At 44.5% G+C, this 12,861-nt stretch overlaps 1 long non-coding RNA gene across 1 annotated transcript; it reads left to right on the top strand.

The window, feature by feature from the left end:
* Positions 1–260: 260 nt before the first annotated feature.
* Positions 261–1,986, top strand: LOC142591123 (uncharacterized). Its single transcript, XR_012830349.1, has 3 exons — positions 261–889; positions 1,034–1,120; positions 1,958–1,986. It is a non-coding gene; the product is annotated as an uncharacterized LOC142591123 (long non-coding RNA).
* Positions 1,987–12,861: the final 10,875 nt, after the last annotated feature.

The raw sequence follows: 12,861 nt of genomic DNA, 5'->3' as shown, positions 1-12,861 counted from the left end.
TACTACAATGTGCTTCACCGCTGGGCGCCAGGGAGCAATGTTTTGTCTTTGAAAGCAGCAAGTGCTAAAGGATGCTCTTGCGCAAAATAGAATAACCACATAATTTACCCAATATGATTTTATTGTTCTATGTTTATTACATTTCGAGAAAAAATTCGGTTTTCAGAAGAATAATTGTCTCGAAAGATAAAACTATACAGCCCCTAAATGCCCAACAAAATTGAGCCGGCTACCTTCTCAGTTTTTTTTTCAACCTCGGCCATGAGGTACATTCCTCCCTCTAAGTGCAGTTCCCAGAAAGGGGTGCGTACACAAAGGCCGGCCACAGCTTTCACCAAGAGGCGAGGAATGTCTAGGTGGGAGTCAACCATCGCAAGGTAGCGGGGGAGGGGGGGGGGGTGCATGTTTCGGCTTAAAGAGGGGCTTTAGTTCCGCGGCGGTCAAGGCGAAGCAGGTGGATGGAAAGAATGTCACATGCCTCTCCCGCGCATGTGCACAAATTTGACAGTTGGCCGAGTCGAGGCAAAGAGGAAGACCATCGCAATCGCTATCAGTTCCTTTGCGACGCCGGCATGGTACGGTCGGAGCGATGTAGGTGTTTCGTGGCGTTTCGTAGCAGCAATCTAGCTATTTTTGCTGCTATTTATGCTTATGCTGTGTTGTGGCTAATTCATCGATGCAAGCCAACCAGCAAGGTGTTTGCGAAGCCCACGGTGCTTTCTTCGTTCCGTGATGTGAGCGTTTCTGGAACTTCTCTGCCAGCTGCTATGCAGTGTCGTGTGAAGTGATTTAATATTGGCACTGTCCGTGTTTTAAACTGCACAAATAGCGAACAGCTGTTCCTCAAGACTGCTTTGCGCCGAAGTTTATCTCCAAATTATAATAAAAGGTATGTTCTTTTCCATCATTTTTCATAAACATATTATTTTGATGTTATTTTATTTCAGTTTCTAATGCCGCATTTTGGCAGGTTATTATAGCGCAAACTGTAACGACGTGAAATCTTCTAAGACGATTTTCTTACCTTTTTCAGCTGCCCCGCGTCATGGGGTTCGCTTGAAGTTGCTATAAACACGAAGCGTACAAATCCTTCGTTTTCACAGCGTTCGCAATGACTAAGGTCTGGTAAATATTGTCTGATCATGAACTCATTCTTTGCTCTTTCCTACTCTGGCTGCACAGGATGAGAAACAGTAAAATATTGAGCGTATAGCTTCACGGTTCACAATTACATATTTTTCAGCGAACCGGTTCACAATGACATAGGTTGCACTGGATAGACAAGTGCGAATGTGAAAGAAAATCATTCGCACCTGTTTAACCACTGCAACCTATGTCGTTGTGAACCGGTATTTTTTGACACTGATATTTTGTTTTCGAGTAAAAATAAACGAACACGTCAAATTACAGAAGCGTTCCATATAATATGTGCTTAAAAATGCATCAGTCAGCCATTGGTTGCTATCACTGACAAAGCATTTGTATTCTTGAATACTGCTTCAAGCTCTGTCATCTGTTTATATAAAAATGGATGACACGTTTTGCACATGCTCGGTGCAGCTAGCTGGCGCTGTTACGTTCATTCCTTCCAAAAATAACCAGCTTTGAGTAAGCGCTCGCGTGTCCACCTTCTCTGCGTCCGTGTCTATTGTGCGTGCTACAAATTTCACCATGAATAAACCATGTAATTAACTTTTTAGTGAGTAACTCATTTATGCAGGTAATTGGTAGAGAAACCCATTTTGTACACTTTCCTAATTTTAATGATACGTAGTAAATACAACGCAGCAAAGGATATGCATTGAATAATGTGCCCCATCCTTGCCATCTCCTCTGCAAGTAAACAGGGATGTCGGTCACAATTTTAGCATTCATGTGAACCTTAAAAAGCTGTTCTATGTATGTGATATGCTAACCTGAACATGATGTTAACACTGACCATCTTGTTTCTGTGCAGGGTTGGTTCATTCTGCAAGCATTCTGAGAGATCAGCTTGCATAATCGATGCTTGCTAGAGATTATGCGATAGCTGCCATGCCGTAATCAACCAAGTCATTATTCATTTTTTTAAATTTCTCTACTACTTCTCTCACAATTCTCTGTAAATATTTTCGTGTGAATAAACTTCTTTCAGTGCAAACTTGCATTTGTTTTCCAATTACGCGCACCTTCTAGGTTGCATACTGCCGTTTACCAACATGTTCACACATACTGACAAATGTTTACACTATGCTACTAGGTCGTATGTGGGACAAATGTTACTAGGGGAATAGTAAGACGTCAATACCAAGTACATAAGCACACGTAAGTAAAATTTTGCCAGAGTGTTACTAAAGAGCCTAAAGACTTGTGTTGGTTGACGGTTAGTAGAACGTTTACAGACCATCTATGAACATGCTTCAGTTGAAGTACGGTAGCCAATTCTTGATAGGATCCAATTCTTGATAGGATGTTACTAGGGTGTATAAAGACAAATGTTAATAGGGGATTGGTAGAAAGTCAACAGAAAATATATGAACATTTTTCTTTTGAAAGAATGTTAATACGGTGTATAAAGAAAGCTTGTTAATAGGGGATTGGTAGGAAGTCAACAGAAAATATATGAACATTTTTCTTTTGAAAGAATGTTAATACGGTGTATAAAGAAAGCTTGTTAATAGGGGGTTGGTATGAAGTTAACAGAAAATATATGAACATTTCTCTTTTGAAAGAATGTTACTAGGGTGTATAAAGACAAATGTTCATAGGAAATTGGTAGGAAGTTTAAAGACATCCTATCAACATGTTTCTATTGAAAGTTGGTGGCCAATTGTTTCTAGGGTGTTACTAGAGCGTTGTTAGGATGTATAAAGACAGCTGGTAGGATTTCAATTGACTGTTGGTAGGTTCTAGTAACAAAAGTCTATAGACTGTCTAAAAAATGTTGCTAGAAATTTTTATAAGGGTACCGCCAGCAGAATAGCGGGCGGAAGAAGGATGGCAAAAATTGTGGGGAACCCTCACCTTCCAATCGCCTTCAGCTACGGGGGTCAACCCCTCACAGCTCCTCAGAGCTTACCCACCGCAGCTATTGAAAGCCCCCACCGCACCCAACTGCCGGCCCTGAGGTGAGGAGCCAGACACAGCTGGGCCGGGTTCCGACCCTGACCTGATGCCACAGGCCAACCTGGGCCGTGGCCCCACAATTTCCACCCGCGATCCTGGGTAAGGATCCACGGGTGTGCCGGCACGAGCCGAGTGTCTTAGACACTTGGCCACGATGTCGGTGCTTACGCAAGAGTATTGGGATGTTATATAGCTACCGAATCTGCGTGTCAGCGTTCTGGGGCTCCGGTATAACGCCGAGGAAGCCTGTAATGAGAACCGTTAGCAAGTCCACGCTTCCGGACGGGCTTCTTTATTGTGCTGTCGCGTAACGGAGGCGGATGTCCCAAGTTCCAGGGGGTTTGAATAAGGTGCAGGAACCTCGGACCGAGAGAGACGCAGACACCATCTCGTGCTCCATTTCGCACTGAGGTGAGCGTGGACACTATCTGGAGGCACGTTAGCCATATTGGAGGCCTTTAGTGTAATGCGTCAACCCAGCTACGAGTAGCCTGTGATGCCGGTCAGGCACTTTCAACGACTGCGCGGTCCTCTGGAGTGGCGTGCGCCGGACGGCGTGTACCTTACAGTCTCCCACAGCCAGAGCAGCGGGAATTAGAGCCGTGAAACAACAACGAAGGCCTCGCTTACCGGGATCTGAGTTACGCGTCCTGAAAGGCGTATAAAATGGCGGTGATTAACGGTGCATCACCGATTTCCAAGAAGCAATAGGCTGGCGGAGAAATGTACCCTGTACCCTGAATCAACATTTTTGATGTTGATGTTAATTACTTTCGACATGGTACATACCCATAACGGGGATTGCCCACGCAAATTGGTAGTAAGATACGTAGACATGGTGCCCCGCAAGGTCGCGCTATCGTTTTCATCTAGGGTCACTTAGTAGAATCTCGCTACAGCCGAGAAAATTGTTGCTGCTATTGAAAGAGGAACGGTACATGAAAAGATGGAAGGTCTTCACCTTAGTGCTCGTCGCTTACTGAGCCCGGGGCCAATCCCTGTGGTGGGAACGTGCCATACTGAAAAGGAATCAACATCAACAAAGACACCACGTAACGCGTTCCTTCTACGGATTGCTTTCTCCGCACGTGCGTATTCTATTAATATTTTGGTTCCCAGGGTACCATATAGTACCTTCAAGGTTCAAAGTTAACTTATCCGCCCTTCTACACAACTCCATAGTGGGCATACCGAAACTTGGAACAACAAATAAGAGTTCGTTGAGTACTCTTGACTAACTAAGTGGATTCCAGAAACTATGAAGTTACTAGTGGTTTCTCAACTGGACTTCGAGCAGCATGCACTTGGCCTTATTTTGCGCAGAATGATCCGTCTCGTTTTAAAGCTTCGTGCGCGATAGCAGTGAAACCCTGTGCTCTATGTGATCCTGCGTACCTTGCACAACAACAAGACCACGTTTGCTCCTCTTAGCTACATATCTTCGTGCTTGATTTTCTGAGCATGCGCCGTGCCTTCTAAACTTACGTTCTTTGCTTGTTATTACTACGTGATAAAAAAGCACATAAATTTCGTGCTTTTCATTTCATTTCGCCTAAAGAAACTTGGCCCTTCGCTTTGCCTCTCGAGCTATATATTGGTAGTGTGTTCACATGTGCATTCGAGCTCCGCTAGGTTGTTGACTTGCAAATTTAGTGAGTCGGAGCACCTCAAAGCAATTTTGATCGACGCAAGGTGAGACCGTCGGTCGTTGTGATAATCTTTCAACACCTTATTGTGCGCCCACTCGTGGGCGCCCGCTCTCCTCGTCGACTCAGTTATAGCATGACGTGACAACACGTTCTGTTTTATATTATTTTTTTTTTCTTTTGCACACGACTTTACTATATACACTCTTCCGCAGTGTGCACACACGCGTGGGTCCACTCCATCGGTGCTGATCGCTCCTTCCCTTTGGTTGTTGCGTCTCGGCGGAGGGCCTCTCTTGTTGGGGACGTGGATGACGTTGGCGGGGAGCAGAAGCACCTAGAGCTTGGCGCGCATTTTTATGCACGCAGGCACGCTTGCTTGCAGTACGTCCCGCTTGCAGAACGCGCGCACGTGTTTATGGTTCTCCCTCGTCTGGCCGTGGCGGACTCGCGGTGCCGACCAACTCGACCCATCGCGGAAACCAAATAATGTAGGAAAAGAAGAGACGTGAACGTTTATGGATGTAAATAACGCTCCTCTGTCTCGTATAGAACAGTGCGGGTTTGCGCGCGCATGCATCCTCCAATGGCTCAGCGAGCGCGAGGTGTAGGCATGCGCAGTGTCCGAATTTGAAGCCTGTACATCCCTGTTCGTCTATTTTACCGACGTAGGTACACACGGTACAGACGTCAGTTGTACGTTATTTATTTTTCTTTTCTTATAAGAAGACCAAGAATACTGTGGTCCACTGAAACAACATGGAATATTTGTAGGCATGTTGCTTATTATTTTGCAATGCGTGGCTGGCATTTTGATTCATATATATTGTTACGCGTAGTGATTATACATAGGGCTCGAGTGACGCTTTCAATACTCTTAATGTGTATGTTGCTATTATTTCTGGGACTATATAGCAGATTTATTGACATCTCCATATCAGAGTGCAAATAAATTTATCGTTTCACAGCTTTCAGTCGGGTTAGTTCCACGGTTAATTACCTAACAAGTTAATTCTGTTAATGTTTTTTGGTGTTGTTTTAAATTTGAATGATCCGTACCAACTAGCTCACACCCAAACCCTTCTAATTCTTACATTTCATTCGTGTTCAAGGAGGAAGGTCTGAGCTGGACCCCGAGCCCTTAGCCGTCTCGAAGGTCGACCGTCTGTGGCGCGAGGGCCCAATATCCTCTTGCTGACCTTCTTATGTTATTCGACGTAGGATTCTTGAGCCTCGGCCGATACTAGGCCGACATTAGCCAGAGCCCAGTTTGAAACTATAGCTGACAGCGCCGTACGGATGCTTTCACCGTTTGAAAACAAAGGCCACGAAAGCGTTTCGACAGCAACTTCCGGTTGCCTCATTCTTTGGACTTAACAAGACGTCATCTCGGTAAAATAAATATCGTGTTTTCTTCCGCTTAACCGTCCCATGGCTGCTTTTGTGTGGCAACGAAAGGTTCATGTAAGAACAGCTATCGACGTGATGTTACGTGATGTTACGTGACGTGATGAAGCTATGTTACGTGATGCATCTGCGGCAAGTAAAAGCGCCCCTTCACACGCTGCAGTGTGCGGCCAAATCACAAACCTATGTCGCTTCGTCATGCATTCCTGGTAGCACCTCACTTCTAAGACTTTCTGGCAAAACGAGACGGAAGCGAGCCCCAATGGCGGAGTAGTTGGTTTTATAAAATGAGCCATCGGGTATAGAAAACCGGCCCCTGGCTTTGGCAGTGTGATGCGCGGCAAAAAGCTGTTCCAAGCTTAGGTCGTTACGCAGTTGCTGTTGGAAAACGGTAACAACATTAGGCTGCATAGACTTTGTCATCGCATTTTCCGCTGCTGACTCGATAAGTTGGGACGATTTAGCTTAATTTATTGCACCCTGCTTCGCAGTAACGTCAGAATATGCAAAATACCTAACCTTGACACTGCAACAGCTTCTCTCCATGAATATTCTCGCCTCCGCAATAAGTTGGGTATGCAATAATTTCATGAGCTATTGCCGAGCGTTTCGAGAAAGCTGCTGGATAGCTTCATCCAAAAAGACAGGGCTCTTACAGCGACGTTGTGACCTCATTAGGGGGATGTCATTCGCCATGGGCGTAACATCATGAATTTAAGTTACAACCTCTTGCACTATAGCCAGAATGCGAACAGCTACGACAAAGAACAAAATTGTGAACGAAAGGTTTAAGTCTGAAAATCAGCGGCTACACTATTTTTCTGATAGGCGGAAGGTACCAGCAAACCTTGTGAGAACGACACACTGATACCTTTTCTAACCGTCTTCGAGGTGGTTAAGTCAGTGTAAAGCTAAGATGCAAAAGCAGACACTTTATAAAAAGTCTATGTTGGGCTTGACACGCCACGGCCCAAATGTTGCTTTCGTACATGATAAATGTGGTGGGATAAAGGCGCTCACCGGAACAGATGCAAATGGCGCACTTTCCAAGGCCTGCTATAAAAGTTCGATCTGCTGAAGGGATGCGCACCATTCCACGTCTTCCGAAATTAACGGACATCGCTTACCATCTGGAATTTAAATGTCATTACCTTGAGCTCCGTATGGAAAGCGTCCGAGTTGCTCAGCAGGAAAAATCCCCCGCTCGACGGCACCAGTGCGACAAGAATGTCGCTAAGGCTGCTACAGAAGAACGATGCCGAGGTCAAACCATCAGGCTGGTAGGAGCGCTAACCAAGAACTGGGCCATTTCCCACGACACAATTTATACATCAGCGCTGACTGGATTACATGGAGAAGTAAGACATATTCAAGCTGAATAAATTACATAAGAGGCTTAATCAACCAAAACTCCCGCAAACAATCGTTGAACGGGTTCTCTCAGCTGAGGCTTTCTATGTTGTTGCTGTTGAATTGCCGAAGCTGTTGTTATTGTAATCGCAGAAAATGGATCATACCCGCAAATGAATTGACCGAATCGAAGGACTTGAAAACGATGTAAAGTAATTAAGAAACAATAAACAAGCGATAGAATCACAGCATATTCTTGTTAAGCCTAATAAACAAAAAATATGCTCAGCAATTACGTCATCATCTATTTTCAACTCCCTTCTTTTTCCTCTTCTACTTGAGAAAACTAAAGACTGGAACAGATAAGTATATATAGTCCTGAAACATCAGCTCTCTCACCAGAGCCATGACCGAGTGGAACAACCACCGCATGGGCTCGGTAGGTGGCGGGTTAGAGTAAAGCAATGCCCGCCACCGGTGGCACCTGTTGCCCAGGTTGGCTCGATCCCGGAGGTCAAGGCAAAAACCCTACTCACTGGCCGAGCCGTGATTGCTTGGTTGGTTGGTGGGCTCGGTTTGGAACAGTGCCACATTTTTTTTTTCGCTTGAACACCTTTCATTTCCCCTCAATATTTAAGATGCCTGATAGCTTAGCATTCTTCCAGTGCCCATTTTTTACACCGTGTTTAACTTGTTGCATTTTAAAGGAGTTTAATGGTGCTTCCTTTGCGAGTGCATAGCCAATTTGATCATCCTTCAGTCGCCCCCACCCCACTGCCCTTCGCGAATCTGTCACAACTTGCCAAAAAACGTTGAAGAGAGCAATCGCGATCTTCCGTAGTGTGTGTGTGCTGTAATTGAGGTTCGACAGCAGCATCGAGGGTGTGGTTTTTGCGCTCTCTTGTCCTGCTGGTGACCATTGGCCTAAGCTTGATCCTCAGCAGTGGATCGCTGGTGGCATATAGCTTTTCTACAGCCTGTACACCAAGCTTCGAAACGCTGTGTGCCCCCCATCATTGTGCAAAATTCTTTCCGTCAATTTAAGACTGCCTTCTGCAAGAAAACAAGTTCGCAATTCTGGACCAACCGGTTATCGTCACCACGCATGCTGCAGGGCAGTGGAGACCACACGCGGCTCGGACAGATAGTTGGCACGCCACGTCGGTCGAAACTTTTTTAGACCAAGTGGGAGCGGGTGCGTACTTGACGTGAAGCCCAATTTTCTGGTGAGTACAGCGTGTTTGAAGCTGTACAAGATGCAGTAGTCCTGTCTCGATTTTGATTCTTGCTGCACTCGTGTTATAACTGATCTTCGCTGAAGTCTAATATAAACTTCTTGGTATAAGTGTGCGTTAGATCGCCGTTCCTCTTTCCCTGGTCCTCCTACTTTATATTGCAGACGACTCCGGACGTATGGTTCAATGTATATAGCTACCTTGCGTTGAAGATTGCGGTTGGTTGTCCTGATTGATTGAACATCCAACCGCAGGACAACGAATGACAATATAATCTGAAGAACAGACTAGGAAAACAACTGAGATTGAAAATGTGTACATGTTGAAGTAAGGAAACAAAATTGCAGAAACACGAAAGAAGTGTAACAAAAAGTAAATACCAATGAAAAACATTACTTGCTATCGCATACGCTGCATGGCCATGCGTGCTGAATAACAACAGATCTGTGCGATACATTCATCCTTTCAAATGTTAAGCCTTACAGCTTCATCTGAGCTCCTTATGGTGGCAAGGTTAAACTGGCGCACTTCTTGTTCGTTTCGCTGAGACCGCGCTTCTAGAGGAGATGATTTTCAAACTCTCGCCTCTAGTAACTTTTGCCATAAATAAGAAAAACAACTTCAGTTCATTACCCACCAGATCAAATTCTTGTAGTTGGCCCATGCCTCCCTGTCGTGGACATCCTGTTTCGTTAGCGAATGCTTATTTCTTTCTGCGTGTAAGGCTGCACGTCCTTTACAGATGCCATCCATTGGATCTATGAAAAACGTCCTACTGACAACATGGTTAATTGAGTTGGCGCTACGTATCATGGGATTCTCCAAACAAAGCGGGCCCACCACGACAAAGGAGCGCGCATGATATTGAAACTAGACCACGAGACCTCTTCTAGCCGTCGCACAAGTTTGGCAGACCAGTCGTTGCAGCTTAGTGGTTTTGGCGTTTCGCTGGAAAGACCCAGGGCTCCGGTTGGAATCCCGACAGCGGCGGTCGCATTTCGAAGTGATCGAAATGGGAAAACGCCCGTCTATGGTGCGAAGGCTGCACGCTAAAGCATCCGTGATGGTCACAACTCGGACTGCCCCGCTATGGAGTGTTTCATAATCGTGTCGTGGTTTCGGCACGTGCGACCCCAGCATTTATTCACCATGAATTCGCTGATCCGTAAAAAAAAATAAATTGTTTGTGCTTGGTTAGGTCACTTCTGTACATCAGGGCTCATCCATACTCCCTCTCCAGCACGCACGTGACATTTGACGCACCTCATTGTGGCTGCGATCCCGATAGAGCCTACCCGAAATTTTTTTATATTAGAACGGATAGTTCGTGTACATAAGTTAACACATGCGAAAAAGAGTTTGAGCCAGACATCCGTACAATACTCTCCCATGGTTACATCCGGACACTTTGAACACGCTGAACTTCGTTCCCAGACGTCCAAAACGTGATTTCGGTACCAACTGTAGAAACGAAACCAGTCATTGCAAAAGCCGGCGGAAATCTTCAGCGGACTTTGCCGGCCCCACCGACACTGGAAGGGCCTGCTCGAAACGACAACAGACGGTCATTCTAACAGAAACATCTAACCGGAACCAAAGAGCAGACCTGGAAACTAAAATGATATTTCATACTTTTTCACGTCTACTGATTTTTTTTCTTCTCCGATTCAGAAACAGAGCAATAGTAGCCAGCGCTGGGCGCGGTTTTGTTTTTTAGCCAGTGAAATGTAGCTCTCTTCTAACCACCGGCAAAGACATGCGCTTCGGGAATATTTATTTATTTATTTATTTATTTATTTTTTCACCAATACACAAAAAATGCCAGCAGTAATAGCAATAATAATTAGGGGACGCAAGCGGCTTGCGTCCGCAAGAGCTGGGGGCACGGCACTTCGCATGCGAAGACACAGACTTAAGTGTCTGCGCATGCGCTGTACCGTGGCCCCTTGTTATTGCGTACGCAAGACGCATGCTCCCCCTATCAGTGGTGCTAAGCACGAATCAATACAGATGCCCTTCTTTTATAGGTGTAGTCGGTCGTCCAAAAGAATAAAAGTACTTTTGAGATAGCCTTGCAATAACCTCAGATGATTGTTAGAGCTAAGACCAATTGCGTTTTAAAAATCCCGTTCACCAAGTGCACTGATGCATGCTTTGATGGCAACAAACTATTCGCGATGCGAAAGAGAATAAAATAGTTCTTATATATCCACAGAAAAGTCAAAACCAACGTTATGGTTCACAGGAACAAGAAAACTGATATCGTCAGAATTAGTAACTAGAAAAGGATCATCGAGGCGTTTGAGGCAACTCAACAAAAATCGCCTAATCTCGAGTTGCCAAGTGCCAGCTTTCTCTAACAATGGCCCCTAAAAGGGGTATCTAGTTTGTGGGTTTTCCACTAAAAAACATAGCGAGCAAGTCATTTTTGCTTTTTTCTATGCTTTTTTTGCAGTTTCTTTAGGTTGTTGTCATAGCAGAAACGCATAAAATCTTTCCTTATGCGTGATGTCCTCACTTTTTTGGAGGCGAAATTCTAGTAATGGCAATGACCGCTTTTCCTTAAAGAGTACATTTAGGCAAAACAACGAAGGCGCCATCATTGTCTGTTCGCAGCAGGCACAGGCCTTCCTGTTTCAAGTAGGTTACAATTCGCTAAATTGAGCCCTTTTTGTCCCCACAATTGCGAATCGCAGCAATATTGTGGAGAATATCGGCGCCCTCAAGTAAACAGTTTTCACGCTGTTCCACTTCCGCTTTTGCCGCCATACTTCTATACAGTGCAGCTTATTCATGCGCTCTTACTTTCGGTTCCAGTCGGTATTTGGGTCCTTTTCGAAGCACGCTGGCTGTCATCCGGTGTGCGGGCGTTGTCCATCAAGTGAAGCCGTGAACGTGGACGGTTAGAGACCTACCAAATCCAAATCACTGGTATAGCCTGCGCCAGTCAAACTACTGTTACGTTTTATGATTCGGAATTCAGATTGCTAAGCATTAAAAAAAAAGTTGTAACAATGCCTCCGGCTCACTGGCGTCCTTTGCGAGTTTTATGCGTCTGCAATTAAGTATATTTGTGTATATATAGAATGCTCCGTTTTCAGAATAAACACTTGTAATTGTAGCGAGCGCTCGTCTTTCCTATCCTTTCGTTTCTCAGTATTTTATTTTTTCTGAGTTTTTTTTTCGCTAAATAGCTTTATGTTAAGTAAAGAAGAAATCACCCGAAAAGAATGTATCCTCTCGTACCATATTTAAATACACAGATCCCGCTGCGGAGAAAAGTTATGTAGCACATCGCGACCGAAAAAGAAAAGGAAAACTAAGCATAACACCTCTGGAACGATCAAACGCCTTGTACATTGCAATAATGCACGAGAGACATGAACACATTTTAGTTACCGAAGAAAGATGCGCGTAAAATTTTCTCGACTAACAAAGACGCCACCAAACTTAACTGGCAGGCATCATTTATAGAACTTCAGGGATCTGCAAACCTGCAGAAATACCGACAACCTCCCACTGCCTTCCTTTTTGTTTTCGATGGATTAGAAGTAATTACAAATTTGTTTTATTGTTTTGATAATCACGTGTATCTCTTCTTTAACAAGAGAGGCTTCAGTTATTTAGCACAAGGTAATATTGCAAGCAGAAGTGCCCACTTGTAGTCTTGCACTGATTCCATAGCCTTAATTGTTGTAATGTCTACTTCATAACCCTCGATCATGTTTTTATGGTTTAGCTTTATAGTACACTCGTAAAATTAAAATGCTTCCAGTAATGGTGAGGCCATGTAGCCAAGAAACCACGAACAGTTCAAGAACGTAGAAGCCAACCTGGCAACCATGACTAGGCAAGTAATATAAGCTTTAAGTGTAAAGCTTCAAAAACGTGATTAAAAAGTAAATCCTTACAAAATCAACACCTCACGGATGCGCCTACACAACTGTCGTCTGACTGTGATGACTTCGGTGCATTTTAACGTACAAGTGACTCAAGCAACCCATTTGGCACAAAAAGAAAGGTTGTGCTGGTTCCTTCGGTGCCGATTGTATGTTTATTTTTTGGTAACTATTCAAATTCAGCGCTTTGTGTACTAATAGTATGCATGTTCGGAGCTT

Source organism: Dermacentor variabilis, chromosome 8 (assembly GCF_050947875.1).
Source record: "Dermacentor variabilis isolate Ectoservices chromosome 8, ASM5094787v1, whole genome shotgun sequence".
NCBI classification, from domain to species: Eukaryota; Metazoa; Arthropoda; class Arachnida; order Ixodida; family Ixodidae; genus Dermacentor; species Dermacentor variabilis.
The sequence above is the reverse complement of the archived record's forward strand: the minus strand, read 5'-3'. Positions and strand labels throughout refer to the sequence as shown.